Here is a 22,841-nt window from a genome sequence, read left to right as displayed (position 1 = left end):
TGATGGGGTTTGGCTCCAATGTCCAGCTCCAGGAGCTCTGGGTCCTCTCCTGTCTCACAGCTCCCTGTCCCAGAGCTGTGCAGCTCCAAGCCTGGCACAAACACCACCCTGCATGCCCACTGAGTGCCCCAGCACAGCCCAGCCCTCCTCAGCAGCAGCAGCAGTACACCCTGAAGCTCTCTGGGGCTGCTGTGCCTGCACCTGAACCCTCACAGCATCTTTGTTTGCCACAACGTGGGTGATGCTGCTCAGTGGGAACCAAATGTTCTGTGCTTCCCCCTTGTCACCTGCCACAAGTGGACTTTTTGTGCTACTACTGTGACTTTTGCATCCCAATGCTCTTATCTACAGCACACTCTCCTCAGGTTTATTGAGCTCTAAATTTAGCTGGTTACCTGTGACAGATTTACGACAACATTCATTACAGCAGGAACAGCTTCAGACAGAAGCTAAAAAGTGTCCAAAGAAAATGGATTATACAAAACAATTACACCATAAAAAAGGCTGTAATGGAACACTGTGATTCAGCACAGAAGGAACAATGGAGATGTGGTTGGTTTTTGTGGGGTTTTTTTTGTTTGTTTGTTTGTTTTTGTTTTGGTTATTGTTTTTTGCTTTGGTTTGGTTTTGTTTTCAACCAATACACACTGCTTCTGCAAAATGAAAGGCGGAAAAGGATTAAAAACTAGCAGATTTTTAAAAAGAAAAGATGACTACTGGAACATTTTGTTCTCTAGGATTTTTGTCAAATCCTGGAGAAAATAGCTGTCCAAGTTTGCTCTGTTCTAGCAAATTGCTGAACCTTGCAGAGTAAAGATACAACATTGTCGAATATTATTCAAAATGTCTCTGGGGTTTCTGTAACAAGAACAACATGCATCTAATTAATTCTACCAATTTGTCTAATGGCCCCTTAAAATTACCAAAACATGGCAAAAAGCAGAATGCTGATTCACAACCCTAGGAAATACAAAACTGTACTTTTAGCACAAGCAAAACAACATTTCTTCTGCAGTCTTGGGTGCTTACCTGTGTTCATTTGTTGCTATTCAGTTACTACAGGAAAGGTAAATAAATGTGTGTTGTGATATGAAATGATGATATTCAACCTATAAACAATTCTTTACCATACCTGACTCAGACAAAGAGCCAAATAATCCTCAAATAATAACATGACACTCCCTCAAGTAGGATGAGAGCAAAGGTAGTTGTTCACAGTCAATCCTTCAGCAGCAGCTGAGATTGTGTATTTTCAGGGCAAGAATATTGAAAGTGAATGGTCAGAAGTCTTTTGAACAGAATGTTCTCCAAAACTCATAGCTCTTAAAGCTCCGTTTCTGTTTCTGGCTGATCTAAATGATGCAAATGCATGTGTGTGGGGGTGAGTGCATAAACACACATTTTACTTCAGAGCAATTTGCAAAAAATACCGAGAGCCATTTCTGCCCAGGAAAGCAGGGGTGACATTCAGGTGACTCCTGCAGTGCTCACCTCCTGATTTTGGGAGTTTAGTAACCATTGCTGCTGGGTGCATGGGAGGGGAGGTGAGCACAGAGCCCTTTCTCTGCCTCAGGTCACTCCCTATCACATTCACTTTTCTGGCAAATCACAAAGGAGTAGGGGGTGTGGGGAGGTTAACCCAATAAATTTCAGCAATGAAAACAGTGACTTAACAAGCTAAAATCATTCCTCCCAAAGCTATTGATTCTCCAGCTTAAAAAAAAAATTACACCATCTGATCACAAACCTGGTGTTGAAATTCTGGCTCATTTCAGGGCTTCATTCAGAAGAGTTCTAACACTATCAGAGCCAGCCAGCAAAGGTCAGTTTTAAAGAAGGCAGCACTCTGCTCTGCTGGCAGGGTTATCTTCTGCAGGGTTATCTGCCTGCCACGCTGCTGCTGGGCACCCTGACCCCTCCTGCTCCACTTTCAGGGGGTGCCAGCTGGAGCAGGGATCACCAGGCTCCCTGGAGGTGCTGCTGTGCATTGCTCCCACCCAGAGGGCACAGCTCACATCACCTGCACTGGGGGCATAACTGAGCTCGTTGGGTCCTGTTTTGGTCTTGGATTTTGTTTTGGCAACAAGGTGGGTACAAGGACAAACATGTCAAAGCTGCCTGTTTGGATGCATCACCCTGAAATCCTCTTGTAATTCCTCTTCCATTTACTGTGGGTGAAATTCATCCTAAGCAGAGAGCTACATGGAGTCTATGTTTCATTAAACTGCCTACCTTTATACCTTGAGCTCTCCCTGTCCACAGAATAAATGCAATCATTAGACAGCAAAGAAAATCAGTGATCTAATTAAACTAAATACCTTCTTTACTTTTCTGAGTAAGAGAACACTCCTAGCAACTACCAGTTCATTGAAAAAGGCAATAATAGCAATTATGTCCTCAGTTGTTCTCTTTTTCTCCTCAAAAAATACATTTTTTGCATTGTTTTTCTTTGCCTTTCTCTATCTTGTACATAAAATGCATTTCAGATGCTCAAGGATGGCACAGATAAGGAGATGAGCATTGTGCTTTGTGTTTGCTTGTGCTGGAGGTTGAACTCATGTTGCAAAAATAAAATGTAAGGCCTGAGGGGCTGCTTGCTCTGCACAGTGGAAGCAGGGGCCTTCAACTGGGTCAGAGATGGGTCCCAGGTGGTTTCAGGACCGCCCTGCAGAAGTGGGGCAAAACCACTGTGTGTGACTTGGCTCCGTGGTGCATCTACTCCCATCCTGCAGGACCAGTGAGGGTAGGAGCTGTTTGTGGGCTGGAGGATTTCCCTTCAAAAGTGTCCTCTGCCTGCAAGCATTGCTCCCTGGCCATTGCTCTGCAAGTGTGCCTCAGCTCATTTCAAAGGCCGGCAGGAGCCAGGATGCACAATGGAAGTGATGCACTCACAGCCCTGACAGCAGGCAGAGCCCAGCAGCCCCAGCCCTGCTCAGGAGAGGAGCTGGGCACTGCCAGGGCTCTTCACTGTCTGAGCAGAGGTTCAGCACAGCTGCTCCACACCTGCACATCAGGCGTGCCCCGTCTGGCATGCCTGGAGTGACTGTGTGTGACACAGACCAGAGTCTGTTAGCAACCCACACCTTGCTCCACCTGCATCACCCTGCCTGTGATCAGCCCTGTGCCTCTGGATGCCCCTTCCCAGGAAGGACAATTCAGCTGCTGCTCTGCTGCTGTGGGAGCAGGTGGGAGGCAGCTGGATGGGCTGGAGGCTGCACACTCAGTCTGCAGACAGCCAGCAACCTCTGGCCTCATAACTTCTGCCCTTCCTTAGATCTGCTTGGTCCTCTGACACTCTGGGGAGCCCTTCAGCTGGTGAACTCTGGCAAAGTTGGTTCTTGTTCAGCATCCTTTGATTTCTGCTGAACAATGTCTGCTTTTCTGACTCTTTGCAAGCAGCTTGCTGCCATCCTTTCTCCTGTCTAGTGCTTTTACCTCAGGAAGTCTCAGCACACTCTACAAAAAAGTTATCCATCCTTGTTGTACAAATGAGGACACAGGGGCACACATTTTACTTCTGTCTCCTTTTTACAAGTGTCCCAGTTTTGGAAAGCTGAATTTGAAACAGTGAATGCAGTTACAGCCTAATTTTCAGTAATGCTGAAATCCAGCATAAGCACCTACAAACACTGAACATTTTGGAAAGACTCGACCTAAATCATTGACCCAAGGTCATGCAGCAGAGTTAAGAAGTGAATCCAGATGTCCCCATGATTAGCTCTGTCTACTGGCATTCAGTCAAGTCTTCCCTCCTAAAATAAGCTTCCTGAAGCATTTAAGACTATGGTCTTAGAACTCCCCTGAACACCCAGCACTGGTAAGACCTGATTTTCAAATGAAGAAGGGGGGGAAAAACCCAGTTCATTATTCTTTCCTCAAGTGATCACTGAATGACCAATCAAAGGGCAGCTCAGAGTCATTTGATCTCAAACTTCTTCCTATAAATAAAAAAGGGAAGATTCTTCTCCCTTTTCAAACAGCATGAAGAAAAAATGTTCTGCCTCATTAATTCTAGACCTGAATAATTAAATCTGCTCTCTGTTGCAATCTGTTTCCCATGTGTATCAGCAACCTGGAATTTCTGGAACTCAATACATAAGGAAGCTATTCAATAGAAGGAAATACTAGGACAAAAGGATTAGAGATAGATCTGACTCAGACTGAAAGACTCCCTCTATCAGAGAAGAATCCAGTTCCTCATCCAGAGTTCAACTTTTCCATTTTGACCAGTATCTCAAACCAAACACTGCAAAAACAATGGATCTCCCAGAACCAGACCACCTCTCACCTCTGGTGCAGGGGCAGAAGAAAAGGGGGAACAAGTTGAGGAGACCTGTGTGGTATTGCAGCAGAAGTGGACCAGCACTACCTGTCTGTACAGTTTAACTGCTTGGCAGAAGAGAATAAAACAGAATATTTCAGTTGGAAGGGACCTACAATGACCAGTCCATCTGCCTGACCAGAGCTGACCAGAAGTTAAAGAATGGTATTATGGACACTGTCCAAATGCGTCCTAAATGCTGTCAGGCTTGGGAAATTGACAGTTCCTCTCGAGGAAGCCTGTTTCAGTTTTTGACCACCCTCTCTTTAAAGAAAGGCTTCCCAATGTCCAGTTTATGTAAAAGACTTGTGAGAAAATTATAAGGAGCTTTAGTAGTTAAAATTCAAAGTCTTCACTGCAAGCTCAGTTATATCTACTTATCCATTAAATGAATATCAAAGGATTCACTGCAGCTGAGCTAAGTGACCTCATTTTCCATCTTTGCCTTCATGCATTCAAGTTCAAGCATAAGAAACATCCTTACCCTCTTGGTCTGTTTAATTCTAGAGCATTTCAGGTATAATCTGCACCTAAGTCAAAAGGCTTTTAAACAAAGCCCTTAGATTTCAAAATTTGTCTTATCCTCATTTGGCTCCCAGAATTTCAGCTGCTTTCCTTACATGATCTGCTCACATCTGTGCTCCAGCTGAGCCACGTTCATGCCCCACTGACCTGAGCACTGCCATCTCTGTAATCATGCAGCTGAGAATAACCAGCAATGCACTCAGTCCCTGTGAGCATCAAGAGCCTTTCAAGGAGGAGGAGGCAGAGAAGAGCCAGCCTTTATATAACAGGGAAAAGTAGGATTTCACAGAAAAAACACTGTTCAGCTAAGGTGAGTATTGGGAGCTGCACGCCTGAAGTGCCCTGGCCCAGCTCCCCTGGGCAATGTGGACTGGAGGTGTCAGCACCTTGCAGGATTACTCTCTGCAATGGCAGCTGGCAGATATTTTTCTAACAGAGAGCACAGCAACATGGTTCACACTCATCTGATTCCATTTGCTGCTGCTCCTATTCAAACTCGGCTAATCCGATCAAGTTATTTCTTGGCCTGTGCCTTAAAGCTGAGTAAGTAAACACCTTTCATAAGGCCTGAGCCCACTTCTTTCAAGTGCATGATTAAGGGCTAGACTTGAGCATTATTGTGAGAAAACCTACTACATTATTGCAATTCCCAAAATCACACTCTCAGGTCTCTTGAAGTGGCACTTTCCACCCAGTGTTTTACTCCTTGCATTACCAATATATAATGCAGTCACCAAGGGGCACAAACACCAAACATCCATCTGTGTTTCAGCTGCCCTGGAGAACAGCTCTTTGAGCTGAGAATAGCTCACAATGGCACCACTTAGAGACTGTGATGCAAAATATTTTCTGTGGCCACCAGACCTTCTCCACAGATGTCTCTTCTTGTTTACTATGAAGAAGGCAGATGATAAATATAGTCAGCAAATGTATTTTGGACAAAGTTGTACTCATCTGTAGTATTTGCATTAAGTAACACTAGAAGACTTATGCAGCAGAAAAGATGTTGGCCCAACTGTAATTCCTTCTCTGGTTCACCAAGGATGAACTACTGAAGTTTACAAGTTATTTTCAAGAAGAATCGTTGCCACTTATGCTGGTATTGCTAATAATATAACTGATCTTGGTAATAATATATCTGGGGTATTTTCTCCTTTTTGTAAAACACCCCCACATGCTTCTCTTCTCTGAGGCACTTTTAACTTCACATCCAATATTCTCTTTTTGCACTATCTTGCCCACATCACTTCTCAACTAGCTCCTCAAAAGATGGATACTTGTTTTGAAAGCTTCAGGATTAAAGGAATATTTAAACAATTAACTGCAATCATATTCATCATCCAGCATGGTACCATGGATATGCACTAGAAATATAATGAGTAAGTAAAACTTTCCTTCAAGAAAAAGAAAAGAGAAGATAAACATCCACAGATCTCTCTCTCATTACTTTCTTATCTTTTTTAGACTGCAAATATGTCAGTCACTGGAACACTTTCATACTAGGTCATTATTGTTACACGTATTATGCACAAAGACCCAAGGCCTCATTCTGTCATAGATAAGCTATTCACACACATCCTTTTTTCCCCTTACAGTTTATTTGCATGGCTGGCTGGATAATCACTCATAATAACAAAATATGACTCAGCATGGCTGAATGTCCAATTCACTTTGGGGATTTTCTTGGAGGTTTTTTTTTTTTTTAACTATTGAAGACCAGAAAAGATGTGTCCCTCCCAGATAATGTTAATGTAAAAGAGATTTGATTAAACACAGAGGTCAGTGGAAGGGGAGTGGATCAAACAGCAACATTTCTACTGCCCTGTCCTCAAAGAGGCTCTGACCATGCTGCAGGGTCCCTTGTCCCCCACTGCAGCATGGACAGGGGGATTTGTCCCAAAATCCCCTCCTCAGGGTGGAAGATGCAGGACAGAGAACTGGTCATGTTCCTCAAGGATGGACATCCTTGATATTAAGGACATATGTACTTTTCTGGACATCTAAATTCTGTCTGTGGGTTATTACAATTGTGCAAGCACACGGAATATTTTAAAATAGGATTTATTTCAGATCTGCAACAGTCCAGTACCAAGAATCCTCCTAGTATCAGTCTAAATCAACACTCCAGCATGACCATTAAATGAAATATGTGGGTCCCTCTCTCCCAAAGAATAACTCTTCTCTACTTAAGTAAGTTAATGGCAGTAGCAGTGGGCACTGCCACCCTGCTGAGCAATCCTGGCTGCATGAATGTGACTGACAAAGATGGTGAATCTGAATGTTTGACACCTCTGGTCCCTGGTTTTCAAGTAAGAGACTAGCCCAGCAGAAAAGGCAGCAGTGTGAGAACATATTTCACCTGGGATAGAGTGGAAATAGCATTCAGAGCTTGGCCCTCCATTCAGCCAGATCCATTGGCACATGTCTCTATTTTTAACCATCTGTGTAATTCATGGGTGAAAGAAGCAGGATATATTTGTGTTTTCCAGAATTAGGGTAAACATGAGTTTTTTACCTAGGGTTTTCCTGACTAAAGCACCTTAAATTGAGTAACCATATACTAATATTGTCTGTTACTGTATTTAACCAAACAAAATTAGGCTGGCTGAGAAAACCCACATTAAAATTAGTTGATGAAAGGAATCATATTTTAATGTACATGCATAAAAATCATATGGAGCTTATTTCTGTGATAATCTGACTACAGAAGACCACCAAGACCAGCAAGATTCCTGACCAACATCTACACAGGAGCATGAAGCCAGCAGCAGAAGTTAAAAATGCCCATGACCTTTAGCTGGCAGTCCCAGTTTGCTCAGAATTCCACACCAGGTTTGAGAGGTAAACATCATCTGCACTGCCAGGCTCCTTTAGTGCACTGCTTACGTGCACATCTGCTGAAAATCACAAGCAAAATACACAGTAGTTTAACTGAAACTCAAACAGGGAAAACATTCAATTAGGCAGAGAGAAAAGCTAACTTCCTCCTTCCTCTCCTTCCTCTCAGCAGCCTTTCTGCAAGAGATCACTACTGACACTCTTATCTACTTTGAAACTGGTTTTACACCCGCCCTGATTTAATGGCAAAATTTCTTCCAATTTAATTTGGTTTTAACAAGTGAGAAGTACAAAACAAAGAAGGAATTAAATCTGTGTCCCGAATTATTGCTTACATAGAGCAAGTTCTCCAAAGAGCCAGCAGAGGTTTGAGGCTGCACTGCCCGAAGGGGCACAGAGCACCTGATCCTGGCCCAGCCACCACATTGGCTGTGCTCCCCTCACAGCCTGGCACCAACTGCAAAAGCTGAGGCAGGGGATGGGTGCTCAGGCTGTCATCTTCCTCCCAAAGCCAGAATTTACCCTGGTGCCATGAACACCTACCAGGGGCAGGATCTCCAGCTCTGCGCTCATCCCGAGGATGAGTGCTGTATGGTTATCGGGTTAGGGATGTTAAGGATTGTGCTTCTCCCCCTCTGCTCTGCCCTCATGAGAGCCCACCTGGAGTTCTGCATCCAGCTCCGGGGTCTTCAGCACAAGAAAGACGTGGACCTGCTGCAGGAAGTCCAGAGAAGGGACCACAAAAACGATGAGGGCTGGGGCACCTCTGCTGTGGAGACAGGCTGAGAGAGCTGGGGTTTTTGAGATGCCTCTGGGGAGACCTCACTGTGACATGCAAAGACTAAAGGAAACTTATAAAAAAGAGGGAGAGACACTTTTTACATCGGTAGATATTTATAGGAAAAGGGGGAATGGTTTTAAACTAAATGAGATTAGATTTATATTAGATGTGAGGAGGGAATCCTTTGCTGTGAGGGTGGTGAAGCCCTGGCACAGGTTGCCCAGAGAGGCTGTGGATGCCCATCCCTGGAAGTGTTCAAGGCCAGGTTGGATGCGACTCTGAGCAACCACGTCTGGTGGAAGGTGTCCCTGCCATCTGGAATCAGATGATCTTTAAGGTCTCTTCCAACCTAAACCTTTCAATGATTCTCTTTGGCTGTCTTCAAAGTGAGCCCCTGGCTACAATCAGTGCTGCCACAAAATGTAATCCAAAGTACCTAAACTTATTTCTTCTACACTGAAGTTAAAATGAATAAGAAATCAAGTACAGTGCCACAAAATGCTTCTCTTCAGCCTCAGAAGCTTGTTTACCATTGCTGTAGTAGCTGAGCTGCTGAATGAAATATTTACAACTATTCATGCAATCAAACTCATTTTCCTTAGGAAATAACTGATTAGGTGTCTCACATCTGTTCCTGACAATGATTTAAGCCTCTGCTGATCCCTATCTAGACCTGACATGAATGTTAATGCTTTAGAAACCATCATCCTCAATAGGAGGGTGATAACAGACTGGGTCTGCTGGTGCTGCACTGCAATGGGGGAGCTCTGCTGCATCTGCAGCTGAAGGGTGACACAACCAGCCCAGTTCTCTCAGAATTTGCCCTGGTGCCATCAATGTGACCCAGGGCTTGGGAAGCCTGGCAGGAGACAGAAGCTAGAGCAGAGCTCAATGCAGAATTATCTTGAGAATTATCTTCCTATCCCTGCCAGAAGTTTTTAATATCTCCCAGATGCTTGCTGCCTTTATGCAGAGTAGCAATCCTGCTCCTCCCCTCTCCAGTATTGCACGTCATCCTTTCACCAATGTTTCCCCATCAGGGCCCTTTGATGGAAGCTGCTGCAAGTGTTGCAAGGTTGTGAGAAAAATCAGCTGCCACTAAAGCTGGTTGACATTTTACCCTCACAAAGCATGATGTTCACGTCAGGAAAGACATATATTAATTCCAAATTTTTTCACAAATAAAAGCAAATACTCCAAAGGCAGAGGAGTTGGTCTCTATTACTCCTGGTAAGAGTGATAACTCAGCTTCCTAAGTTCTGGCCAGAGCAACTAGAACAGAATAAAAATTTTGGCAACACTTAACAAGTATTACCTGAAGGTCAAGGGACTAAAAACCAAGTGAAATAAATGAACATTGGCCTGCCAGTGACCTTGTAGAGCTGTAATTCAAATAGAAATGAAGTCTTTGTAAGTGTCTGAAGAGTAATCTCTAAAGCAGTCAGAAATGCTGCATAAAAGTAGATTTCAAACACAATCCAAAGAAGATTAAACTGGCAATTCATCTCTCTTAGGACTTCTATACATCATAAATAGGCATTATGCCTTCTGTGTAAAGCAGCCCATTATCTGATTTATTCACCAATATCTCTTCTTATTCAAACAATTCAAACCAGCCTATATTAGAAAATCCCAGAAAAATTTCCTCAGCACTGCAACTTTTGAAATAAGTTGATGATTTATATTTATAAAATTTTACTTACTGAACAACTAAATTCATGTTTGTTAATATAATGCACTATCTCTAAGGACAATTTTAAAGAAAGATGCTATCCTAGCTGGATCATTTATTAATATTGACATGCTTTCCTTCAAAAAAAAATCACAACACAGAAGCTGTTCTTGTTAGCATTAGTCTTTTTTCATCCCCCAAGTGAAAACAGAAATTCTGCTCTAGTCACAACAGCGTACTACCAACAAACTCATCATTCTAACACTTCAGACTCCATTTGAACACTCCTTGCCCTTTTAATTATGAATATACCCAATATAAGGAATTCAGCTCCAGATTCAAAACATGTACCCTGGATAAGACAAAACTCTGACTCAGCCCCATTTCAGGTTTACAAATGGCTTAGTGGCAATTTTAGTCCATTTTTTTGCAATTATTCTTCTCCCATTTTAGGCAGCGGATTTTTGCCCTTTCCAGACAACACACCAGGATTACTGCAGAATCATATACACTTTCCTTCTAACCACCTTCTTCTGGAAGCCTCTCCTTCCATACTCTGAATTATCTCCAGAAAGTCGAAAAACAGAATTGCAGACAATTTTCCCATGCAAAATAATTTTCAGCAAGGCTTCCTGAGTGGTGCAACCTTCCCCAAATAATGGACTTCAGCTCCAGTCCAGTGAGACACAGACACCTGGAGGTCTCCCTGGACTGGAGCTGTGTCACAGACATCTTTTATGGAAAATCCTTTCCTTAGGATTTTTCCTCCTGAGAAGCTGAGAAGCCTCAGGAACAAAATGTAAACAATGGTTATCTGCTGCTGTGGAATGTAACAAGTGGATCTTTGATCAGCCCATGTTGGATGTTTGTAATTAATGGCCAATCACAGCCCAGCTGGGGCAGACAGAGAGCCGAGCCACAAACCTTTATCATTCTTTCTTATTCTATTCTTAGCCAGCCTTCTGATGAAACCTTTCTTCTATTCTTTTAGTATAGTTTTAATGTAATATATATGATAAAATAATAAATCAGCCTTCTGAAACACGGAGTCAAATCCTCATCTCTTCCCTCATTCCCCTGCGAACACCACAACAGAGCTGAAGTCCATTGAAAGGCCAAGTTGAAAGGCCAAGTCCCATGAGATGTGCAGATGGCTCAGATAAGAAAGTGCTTTCTCAGGAGCCCACGTTGCAGCAGGATGAGCAATGAGAATTGCCAGCCCCAGGACTGGCACCAAGGCCAGTGCAAGCTCCCTGTGCAATTACACAGCTGAGTGTGGGAGGTTAACCCCAGCGTTTATGATGGAAAGAAAATACAGTAACTCACTTTTCCTCTGTTGACACATTGTCTCCACTAATGAGAAGGCTCAGCCCTCTGCATAAGCAAAATTAAACAGAAAATGTAGGTGTCAAGATTAGCACAAAGAGTTTGTTTTATTAATACTTCCTGCTATGCCCTTTGGACAGAAAGCCTGCCCCAAAAGGAAGCCATTAGAATTATTCAAGAGTAAAAGCAAACTATTAATACTCATCTTTAATATATATATCAGTAGCAGAGTCAGCCCAAGTCCCACCTTTTTGTCTCATGTGAGTCATTTAACACACACACTTAACACATCACTTAATAAAATTTGATTGGAAGCAGTTTGATCAGAGTGAATGTTTTTAAGTTACTGTAAATTCAGCCAGTGTACATTGCACTCAGAGACAGGACAAACAGGTTTATGGTCAAACTTCCTCAGCAAGGGGTGTAACCCTCCCCAGCCATTAGAGCCTCCCTAATTACTGCCTTGGCTGTGACGAGCCACCAGTGGACCAAACACACAGCATCCTCCTCTATACATAAACACCTATTTGCAGTTTGTGCAGCAGAGCTTTGAACAGCCTAAAAACAAGGACTGACTCCTATTTTTCCTCTTCAGTTGATACTTTGGGAAAGGTCCCCACAAAGAAGCTGGTGGAAGCTCAACCTTTGCCTTCATCAGAGCCAGGGTTTTATCTCATCCCCTTCAGATAAAGCCTCTGCACTGGCTTGAAAATCTTCCTATAATGCTGCCATATCTATGCAAAATACCTATCAGCAATGGGAACTCTTATCAGCTCATCTATTGCTCATTAATTACCCCAAAAAATGGTTTACTTAGTTCGTTGTTTATGATCAAATCTTTATTGTGCGGAAGCAATGCACTGCATTGTGCTCTGCATTAAACCAAGATTAAAGTAGGCTGAGCCCAGAAAAGAACCAACAAACCTTTTATTAGTTTCCTTTAAGCATGTGTGCATGCATGTGTTTGTGGGCTGAACAGATGAAGCAAGAGAGGAGATTAGCATTTTTATAGATATGATTCCTGCCATTGCTACATACTCGAAAATCTTGCCTAGGCTTTGGCACTTTGTAAACAAGAATAAACACACCTACAAATATCTTTGCATTTATCTATTAGTCCATCAGCCAATCTCCTTATAACTGACACTCAGCAAACCACCTCACATTTACTTACAGGTGAGGGGGAACACCTGGATGATCCTTCCAACTCAGAATATTCCACAATCATGGGAGGCAGAGGCCCAGTGCAGGTCTCTGCTGAGCCATGATGGATAAAGAGAGGTGAAGCCTCTGCCCAGAGCCAGGACACAGAGAACAGGCAGGTACAAGCAGGTACCACACAGCAGCCAGCCAAAACCTGGGAACTCGGTGTAAAACTGAAAACACAATTTCACACAACGGGCCCCTGCAGAGCAGCCCTGAAGAACTGAGGTGCCAGGAGCTGCTGGAAGGTGATGTGCAGGGTGGCAGAGCCCTGCGTGCCATGGGAGAGCGGTGCAGGAAACACCAAACCCTTTGCTGTCCCTGCCTGCTGTCACAGCAGGTGACAGGGACCCAGCAGGAGGGTGGTACAGCCTGTCAGCTCTGCAAACATCAGGGAGCAAATGTGTTGAAGGCAGTTGTTAGCCAGGGACACCTCTCTGATCATCCCAGAACATGTGTGTGACCTGCAAACCACCCGATGTTCACCTTCCACCACCTGCAACAGGAGCCCAGCTCCAGTGCGCAGCTGTGTGTGTTTGTGTGTGTGTCTGTGTGTCTGCAGCAGTCCTCCAAAGCCCGGGCTCCAAGGCCTGGCTCTGCCCCCTCCCTCTCCCCCAAACAAAGATGTTTTGCAGCTCTCTCCACAGCAATGTTTAGCGAGCCTCCCGGTTACCATAGCGTTATGCACTAAAGGAATGTCGACAAATTAATCAATTGTATGATTGTGTTTGCCTAAGAATACAAGTCAGTCAGATGATTCAATGCATTTCAACAGCTCCATGGAGTTTGGTTAACGTACTTCCTCTTCTACCACCTCGGTGTTACGCTTATTGGCGCTGACATTTTTCAATATTTCAATTTCCCTTTACAGACACATTGGCAGGTAGGCGATCTCTGCTGCAGGCTAAGTTGAGCTGTTTTCCTTCTTCCTTGCCTGCTTCATTTCTGTCTTGTTTTATCTACTTCCTTCTCTCCTTCTTGCAATAAGATAGACATCATACATTCAACTTTACACTAACCACACTGTTTTTAAAGTGACTAATTCATCATTAGTGGTCAGCAGTCACTTCTTTCTTCTAGATTTTATCTTGCATGATTTAGAGAATTTTGCTCTGATCAGCACCAGAGCAGAGCTGATACTAAGTCCAGGTTCCTAACTTACTTTAGCAATACCAGGTTAAAAGGGAACCCTAATCCAGCACTCATTGTCTTGGAAGACAATACTGGAAAACAACAACAACTCTTCAACCTGCCAAGGGGCACCAGAAGCCCAAGAACACATCCTCATGTCATACAGTAAACTTATGATTCACATAAGAAGCAGGTAAGATTAAACTGTTCTGTGACACAGCAAAGGGCAGGTGAAGATCCCTGCCAGTATTGCAGGCCATGGAGCCACACAGAGTTCATTTATGCCAGCAACAGATCCCAGAAAATAACACCATGGAGTGTAATATGGTCACTGGCAACACAGGCTGAAGGAAAAACGTCTCTGGCCCAAAGTATGATGAACAGGTTGAACCAGGGAGCACGCCAGAAAAATCTGAAGGCAATTGTGTCTGTTTAATGCTACAAGGAATCTGCACTGTACGTTTTCAATGTCTAGTGTTGAGAGGAACTCAGATGTGGGAGAAAAAAGATTCAAACCTGCAGCAACAGAGAATAATATTTCTTGCCTCATCTCCCAAGAAAACAGCAGAAGACTTGAGACATGGGGTTAAAAGTGTAAACAAACAAGATCCATTCTCCTTCAAGCATACATTAAAAATATGGCTACACTGCAGAGCAAAGAACTAATTCTGCAAATGTAATTTCCTATCTCCAGGAACTCTCTAATTTAATTGTATAACCTCTTTCATAAGATTATCAAGATCTATCTCAAAACTACCCTAATTGAAAGACTCTTATGCAACTTCAATCTTTGGGTAGATACAAGCTTTCTTCTAATTCTCCACCCAAATTTATTCATGACCAATTTAGAAAATTTGACCTAGTGCAGATGCTATCTGTTAGCTTATTTTTTTCCTGCCCTCTTTCCATACAGTGCCAATTGTGTGTAAAACACCCCAGTGTAGCCTGTCCCTTCACTGGTTCACCTGGCCAGAGCTAAAGAGATGATGCTCTTTAACCTCACTTTGTACAACAGATGTGTTTGTGTAACCACATCTCTCACCCTCCTACTGCTGGAATTCAACGTTTTCTTGGCAGGGGTGTCTGGAACTATGCAAAACATCAGTAAACCACTCCAAAAACATCCGGAGCTCTTGTATTGGCACCCTGTATGACGATCTGTACAATGATTGTTATCACATTTCCTTGAATTTCTCACATTATTTTCCTTTGGTATCCAAGACATCAGTGGTCTCCTTCCCAGATGTATCTCAGTGCTTGCTCCCAGGTATCTTCTGAACAGCCAGTGCATCCACATTTCTCCCTTCTGTCATGGACAACGGATAAGCTCCTATTTCACACTGGAAATTCTTGTTACTGCTCTCCATGCTTACGACTTTACTTGACTTTGCACTCAGCATTATTAAATGCCATTTTATGTCTATCACTCCCAATCAACAAAGTAATCTAAATACCTTTCATGTGATAATGTGACCCTCCTCTGTACTGACAATTCCTCCCAAGTTTTTGTCATCCCATACAGCTCCTGGGCACACACCCACACCCTGCACACAGGTCAGAGTGGATCCATCCCACAGGCCCAAGCCTGGACCCAAGGGAGCAGCACCACCAATCTCCCTCCATCGTGGTGACTTTCTCTCAGTACCTCTTTCCATTCAGAGAACTTTATTTGCATGCAATGGTTGTATCTTCTCTTTGGCCAGATTATTTTCTACCTTTCAATTCTTGTCTTGAACCACCATTCTCATTTTAAGCCGTAACATCCTGTGGGGCATGGTATCACATACTTGGCTTTAGATAAATGGCATTCCTACCCTACCCCATCTAAATAATCTGTTATATGAAAAAGATGTTAGATTAGTCTAGCACAATCCATCTTTGATAAAATCTCGTTGTAATTTACCCTGCTTCCTCATTATTCCCACTCCTAATTATTCTTTCCTACAAAATACGTCATAAGATGCTGGGTACTGTTGTGTTCAAACCAGCTGGCCTAACATTTCCTGCATTGCTTTTTTATTTTCTGAGTCTCTAGGGACTCCCTGTAAAGGACACAAATGCTTGCCCTCTTCTGCATCTGAAGAGCCATGGGAGAGCCTTGCTGCCAGCTATGCAAGCCTTGTGGCTCTGCTTTCAGTATTCCAGGACTGGGATTATTGGCACTTCTTCGTTTGTCTCACCAAGATATTTAAGTTTTGCCTGTTTTTCCTGGGTTTTTTTGAAACCTTTGCTATGAATAGCTTTCACTTGCCTGCAGATTTGTCAGTAATTACACTCTGTTCCAGATTCTACAGAAGGTTCTGCTTTCATGAGAAAGTTGTGTCATTATTTAGAGACATCAGTTCCCCTTCCAGTTTAGGCATGTCTAATTTCAGTTCTGTGCAAATTGACTAAGTGCAGGCTTTGGTTGAACCAAAATAAGCTCATTTGAACCTAAATAAGAATGTCCATACACAAGGTCACATCAGGTTAATCAAATCACTTTTAAAACAGACTTAAACTAAATTGGTGTAATTTCCCCATGTAGACAAGGCCAAAGACAATAAAGGAATATGAAATAGGTCAAAGTCTCTCATTAATCGCACACACCTTTGTGGTTTGACTGAATCTGGTGATTCTGAGGCTGGCCAGATGTGCAGGCAGCACACCCAGCTGTGCACAGAGCTCTTGTTGGGGCCTCCCACCACCTCAGCCCCCCTTAAATCTGGGTTTAACTGAGACTGGAGTAACAACAAGTCGGGTCTTGCAGGACTTTTCTACAGGGACATTGCTCCTTCAGCTTATGGTCACAGGGCATATTGGCCATATACTTTTGGTCACACCAAAGTAGCAGTGAAACAAGGCAAAAAGCCCAGAATGGCCTCAGCCTGGGCTGAGGATGGGACAGAGCTGGTGGAGCTGCAGGCAGGAAAGCAAATCCCCAGGGCCATTGTGGTGGGCACAGAGCTGCTGCTGCAGCAGAGTACGGCCCCAGCTGAGCCAGGACTCACTCAAAGAAGGGGGTCATCCAGGTACTAACAAATAAATACAGTTCTTTACCTGCCTGACTTCCCTGACAGAGACTTGTAACTGGAGTGGTAGAGAGGTCTATCATTTCAATAATACCAGAAAGCATTGGTTCATATATTTTGGTGTTTGTAAGTTTTACTGTTCTGTTTAAAGCCATATTATTTCACTAGGATCTCTAAGTGTTCCAGGACAAGCCTAAATTCAGTCACTCCGATGTAGGCACACAGCTTATTTCAGTCTTGAAAGAATGATCTATGTTGCACTAAAACCTTTGTACCATTACATGTGAATCTTGGGAGGTTGAGTAATTTAGGACAAAACAAAGCAACTTCTGTTCACAGACAAGCCCTGGCTCCGAACTGTAAAGACATCCTACCAATATTTTGATACTACTAATGAGCAGAAGTTGGATTTGACATCAGGATCTCTGCAGTGCAATGCCACTTCCTCTATCATGAGACTTTAATTATGAACTACTCATTTGCTAATTTTAATCTTTAACTCTGAGCTATTTTTGTGTACTTGATGTATGTCTTAAACCAGAAAAATAATTTAATACAGATATAGTCTCAGTGGCTAAAACCCAAGAACCATCACATATCTTACTGAAGTTTGCAGTTTATAAACACATTTCAAGCCAATTTAACTTTTTCCTTTAAATCAATTAATTGTAATCCACAACATGGAACAATCAGGATAAGTGAGCAGCAAGCAACCACTCCTAAAGCCATGTTCATTTTTCCTATTACCTCTTCCAGAAAAATTCTAGATTTGGTACTACACATGTTTAACCCAAGAGATACGAACGCCTCCTTTCCACACAAATTTCAACTTTTGGCTTCTCCTGGAGCTTCCTGTCCTCATTAGTGCCTGCTGTGTTTGTCAGGGCTCCATCAGCTGCAGAGTCCCAAGTGCACTTGTTCTGGTCCTCCCTGGTGCAACACTGACACTCAGGCTTACTCTGATTAGCACATTACAGGAGAATGATCTACTTTTTTTTTTAAATACAGTTTCTAAAAACCCAAAATCCAATGTATTTTTCTGAAATACATGAAATTCAGTCAGAATGTATTATTCTGACTGAATAACTATGGTGAGGGACTACAGCCTAGGAAATTTATAAAAATGACAAATTCCCAACCAAAACACCACATTGTCAGACACTCACTACCACTGCACACTGCGTACTCTTGAAAGTGTCTGCAGCTTCAAACAACATCCCTTACATCTCTGAGGACTGTGAAGCCTACACATCAAACCCATGAAGAGCTAGCTGTCTCTTTAAGCCAAATTCACATTTCCAGAGCTAGGGATTAGCCAGCAGTGATCCAACAAAATAAGGACAGGGAGCACTGGCATTCTGCTCAAAAATGAAGGAAGCGACTCCTAAGATTTTCTCATGGATACACCAGAAAGTCTAATCCCTGTAGTGAAATCAGCACCACAGCTTTCACTGCACACAGCAAAATAAACTTCAGCTAATAAATAACCCTACCCTCCCCAGGCAGGTAAGGCGTGGGGCAGCTCAACAGCTTTGATTTCAGGGCATTATTTCCGGAGCCACCCCCCTGCTGAAGGGGACAACTTCATCCACGGATCAGGATGAAGTGCCCCAGCTTGGCACTCGGGTGCCAGTTCTGTCTCCGCAAAGGCACTGCTGTGCTGGACTTCTCCAAAATCCACTGAGCAGGGACCTGCCTCCTGCCCTCGGGGACTGTGGCACTTCACAAAGGACTACAGCAAACCGCGTGCGACACCTCACTGATGAATCACACAGGGCTCAGCTCCGACCTGCGCTTCCAGTGCGAGCTACCCAGAGCAATCACTTCACAATTTCTGCCACTAAGGACCAAGGCGTGGAGTTACCATTCACAAATCCGTGGCTGAAACATGTGGGGGACTTTCAAAGCCTTCTTATTTCCCCACTCATAATGTAAACATTCTGTAAAATGACACAACCCTGGTGGGAAGAATGACTTTTCAACCTGGATTTTAGATGCTATCTTTTTAGGTGCAAGACTCATTTCAGAGGTTTTTCTCCAACCTATTTCAGTCAAATACATTCCACGAACGACGAACTTTAAGCCAGAACGAGAAGCCTGCGATCAGACCCATTCCAGTCTCCTGAAAATCAGCTTCCCTCAATCCCAAATCACGGCACTCAGCCGCGCTCAGCCCGCGGCGGCTCCGAGCGCCGCGGTCCGCGGGCGCTGCGGGACGGGGATGCCGGTGCCGGCTTCGGGATGCGCTCCTGCATCCCGGCCCCGGGGTCCCCTTCCCGCCTGCCCTCTACAGCCAGAGCCCCCCGGACACCCTGCGCTGCGTCCTCTGCCCGTCTTGACGGTACACAGATTTTTAAAGGAAAAAAAACAGAGGACTTGCAGCTGTCAGTTTTTCCTTTTCAGAACTTACCTGGGACCGTCCTGGCAGTGTCCGAAGAAGGTAGGGCGGAGCGGCGAGTGCCGCGTCCCAGCCCTGCAGCGGGGGCTCTTCCCACGGGCTGCAGGTGAGGGTCCCCTTCTTCCCTCCCTCCCTCCCTCCCGAGCCGGGCAGGGTTGGCGGTCCCGGGCCGTACGTACCGCCTAGGAAGATGCGCGTCCCGGAGCCGCTCTCAGTGCCATGCCCAGCCCTGGCGCGGTGCCCCCCCGGCCGCAGGGGTTACCGCTGCCCGCGGGGTCCCGCTGCCCGGCGGGGACATGGCATGAGCGCGGCGGGCCGGGGGCAGTGCCGGCGGTGCGGCGGTGGGCGCACGGGGGGCGCGGGCTGCGGGACTTGTGAAACTCGGCTGTGGCGGCGGCCGGTTGTGTAACGCGGCGGGCTGGGCCCGGCCCCCGGCACTGCACAGGCGCGCTGCTTCCCCGCCCCGCCGCCACCGGCACCGCCACCGGCAGCCGCGGGCAGAGCGCGGGGCGGAGCGGAGCGGAGCGCCCCGCACGGGAGGAGCCCCGCACGGGAGGAGCCGCGCACCTCGGCGGGCGCGGGGCCCGGACGGGGCCGGGCAGGTGGCGCGGCAGCGGCGGTGTCGTGCGCCGGGAGGAAGCGGCGGAAAGTGGAAAGTGGGTCACGCCGCCGATGCGCGGGTACCGGCCGCGGGGTGGCCGCGGACTCCCGCCGGGACCGGCCCGTTCTCCCTCCGTGCGGAGCGAGGCCCGGCCCGGCTGCCCCGACGGAGCCGCAGCCGCTCTGCGCTCCCCGCCCGGAGCGCGGCACCGGCTCCCTGCGCAGCACGAGCTGTGCCCTGACGGGATTAGTCATCCCGCATCGTGAGTCACCCATTTAACATTTGCCGCTTCCTTCCTCATAGGTTTTTTGGGGTTTTTTGAATTCCCTTTCTCCAGTGTAACTGTTTACCCTCCTGTCCAAGGAGAGCGGGCAGCTCCTTTCCCTGCCCGTGACTGCAGAGCCGCAGCCTGTGCAGGAGCCCCGGGGTCCCGCCTGCGCTGCCACGGTGCGGCCGGACAGTCGGACCGGGGCCGCTGCGGTCCTGCCCATCGCCAGAGTTTGCTTTAAGCTCCTCTTGTATCTGGAAGCCGCAGGTAACAAAGCTGGGGCGTTAAGGCTGTTCTGGAGTCTCTTCCTCTCTCTGCTCAAGGCACCGCCGGCTGGGGACTAGCGCTGCGCTGGGACACCACTGGTTGACGCCACAGCTGGGACGGCTTGGGAGAACATCGGTGGGTCCCTGACTCCAGCCCCGGGCTACTCCAAGCAGCTTTCAAAACCGAGTGCACTCCCTTACCAGCAAGTTCATTTTTTGGGGTCCTTTTCGCCCCCTCTCCACTCCAAGCAGCTTCCTCTTGGAAACTGTTCCTTCACCTATGCAATGCTGGGGGATCTGCTCCCTCTGGGAGTATGTTACTGCCTAGCAGCCCTTTCCCACAGCTGGCATTCTCACTGCTGGCTTTCTTGGCTCAGCCAAAATTCCTGTTCCTCTCCCAGCCCTCGTTCTGCAGGAGGAAAAGGGCAGGCACGCAAGCAGCCTGCACAGCCCCAGCCCCACATGTGCCAGTGCCCCAAAGCACAGCACGGGGGACAAAAGCAGAACCCACAAACAGGGCAGGGGACAAGAGACTTTCCTATGAGGCCCTATGAGGTTTTTAACATGAACCTGATGCCAGTGAGGAAAGGAAAGTGACGTTACAGCAATAACCCCGAGGAACATCAGCTGTTATTGATGAGCACTAGTAAAAGGGCACCTTTGCACACAGTTAATATTTCTTATTTACTTTGCTATCAGAGGCAAAGAAAATAGCTTGGTTGTGCTGCCTGCCACAAGTGGCAAATCTCTTTTTCTCACTTAGAGTGGGTCATGCGAAACACAGCAACCCTTCCCTCATTCATGTGGTAAAAATCCTTCCTGCTCACTTTCAGGCAAGACACCAACAGATATCAAATGCAGTATTTCTCTCCGCTTTTACCTGGGTTCAGGTGTGCCCCTGCAGCCCTGACAGCAGGGACCATCACCAATGGGATGGATGGATGTCACTGCCTCCCTACATGGACAGGCAGATACACATTTGGGGAAGTAGATGGGGAATGATGAAAACATCAGACTCTTGTGTCTGAGGCACTTGAAGGTTCAGCAACCCCAGACGGATGGGTGGGAAGCACAGGCAAGCAGGATGTGGCCCCGAAGAGGCTGTGGTAGGTTTCCCCTCAAGGTACAAGTGCCACAGCCATTGCCCTGAGCTGTGCTACCAGCTGGCCAGGGGTGCTGGCACTGCTGGGACACTTCCTTGGCCGCCCCCCATCCCACAAGACTGACAGGCACAGGAAACAGCATCAACACTGCCTTCTAATAAACCAAACTGTTCAGAAGTACCACTTGACCTCATAAAAAACCATTGTTTGCTGACCAGAAATCATGTCTTATTTGAAGTGTTCCAATCAACTCCCCTGCAGCCCCTGGCAGGTAGAGCTAGCAGGCTGGGCAAATACAGGGAACCCTCCTCCTGCAGCAATGGTGAAGGAGTTTTCATATCAATTACTTTAATTATCTCATTTAGAAAAACATACTTTCCACCAAGATCTTTCCAAAAGTTAAGAAAGAACAGGGAAACAGACATTTCTGCCACTGCAAAATTCACACATTGTTCAGCAAGTTGTGGCATTGGGCAGCTTTGGCTGTGCTCAGCGATGGTTGGCGTGGCCTCAAATTTATTTATATTGTTAATTTTTGACAGTGCTGCATTGCAAAGACATGCCAGCAGCAATAAAACCAAGAGAGAGCTGGTTTTGGCCAGAAAATAAGAACATCAAAGAAAGAAAATTATCTTTGTTGTTCTTATAAATATTATTGCATATGGTTTTATAGATGTTCTTTTGTGTGAATAGAACAGTGTATAATATATATATTAGAACAGTGTTTAATATATACATATAATCTATGTATATATGTAAATATGTACATACATGTATATTCATGTTATATATATGTATATAAAACCCAGCCTGCTGCACTCACTCGGTGGACTGGGAGATCCTGCAGCCTGACAGGCACCACTAAGGAGCGACATAATTAAATGAAGAACTAGAAGGATACCTTGAGCTGTATTTTGGAAGATCACGCTCCCATTCACCATCCATCATCCCGAGCAAAGGGTTGTCCAAACTAGTAAATTACACACTGCAAAAATTCCTACGCAGGAAACGCTTGCATTCCTCGGCGCTAAGTCAACAGCCAGCCCCGGGTCAGGATCGGGCACCTCAGCCTTGTGTCCCTCCGGAGTGCGCCCAGAAATCCAACGAGATGTTTTCCCCTTCTCACGCAGCAGTAACCGCGGGGGTTGGGATCGCGCAAGCGAGAAGGAAAGAGGGGATAGAGACGGCAGAGAGGGAAGAGCAGCCTTGCCTGGGTCCGGAGCGCGGCTGGTGCGCGGTCCCGCGGCGGCCCCGGAGCGCAGAGCGGCAGCGCGCACCCCGCGCTCGCCATCGGAGGCTGCGGGCGGCAGCCCAAAGCAGGGACACAGCGTTAATTGTGTCAGTGCTATTGCACAACGCTGTTGCCTTGACACTGTGTCATGTAAAGATTTTAAACT

At 45.7% G+C, this 22,841-nt stretch overlaps 1 protein-coding gene across 5 annotated transcripts in view; it reads right to left on the bottom strand.

Moving 5' to 3' along the window:
- Positions 1–22,377, bottom strand: part of PASD1 (PAS domain containing repressor 1) — a 55,688-nt gene extending 33,311 nt beyond the window's left edge. For 4 of the 5 annotated variants that reach the window (XM_064713286.1, XM_064713287.1, XM_064713283.1 and 1 more), the window contains exon 1: positions 19,386–19,616. The gene's annotated coding sequence lies outside the window, so the exon portion shown is untranslated. Of the gene's footprint in view, positions 1–19,385; positions 19,617–22,345 lie in introns of those variants that run through there. The other variant, XM_064713284.1, reaches the window with a different exon arrangement.
- Between the last annotated feature and the right edge of the window lie 464 nt (positions 22,378–22,841).

Source organism: Zonotrichia leucophrys, chromosome 4A (genome assembly GCF_028769735.1).
Source record: "Zonotrichia leucophrys gambelii isolate GWCS_2022_RI chromosome 4A, RI_Zleu_2.0, whole genome shotgun sequence".
NCBI lineage: Eukaryota > Metazoa > Chordata > Aves > Passeriformes > Passerellidae > Zonotrichia > Zonotrichia leucophrys.
Note: the sequence above shows the minus strand (reverse complement) of the source record. Positions and strands in the feature narration are given on the sequence as shown.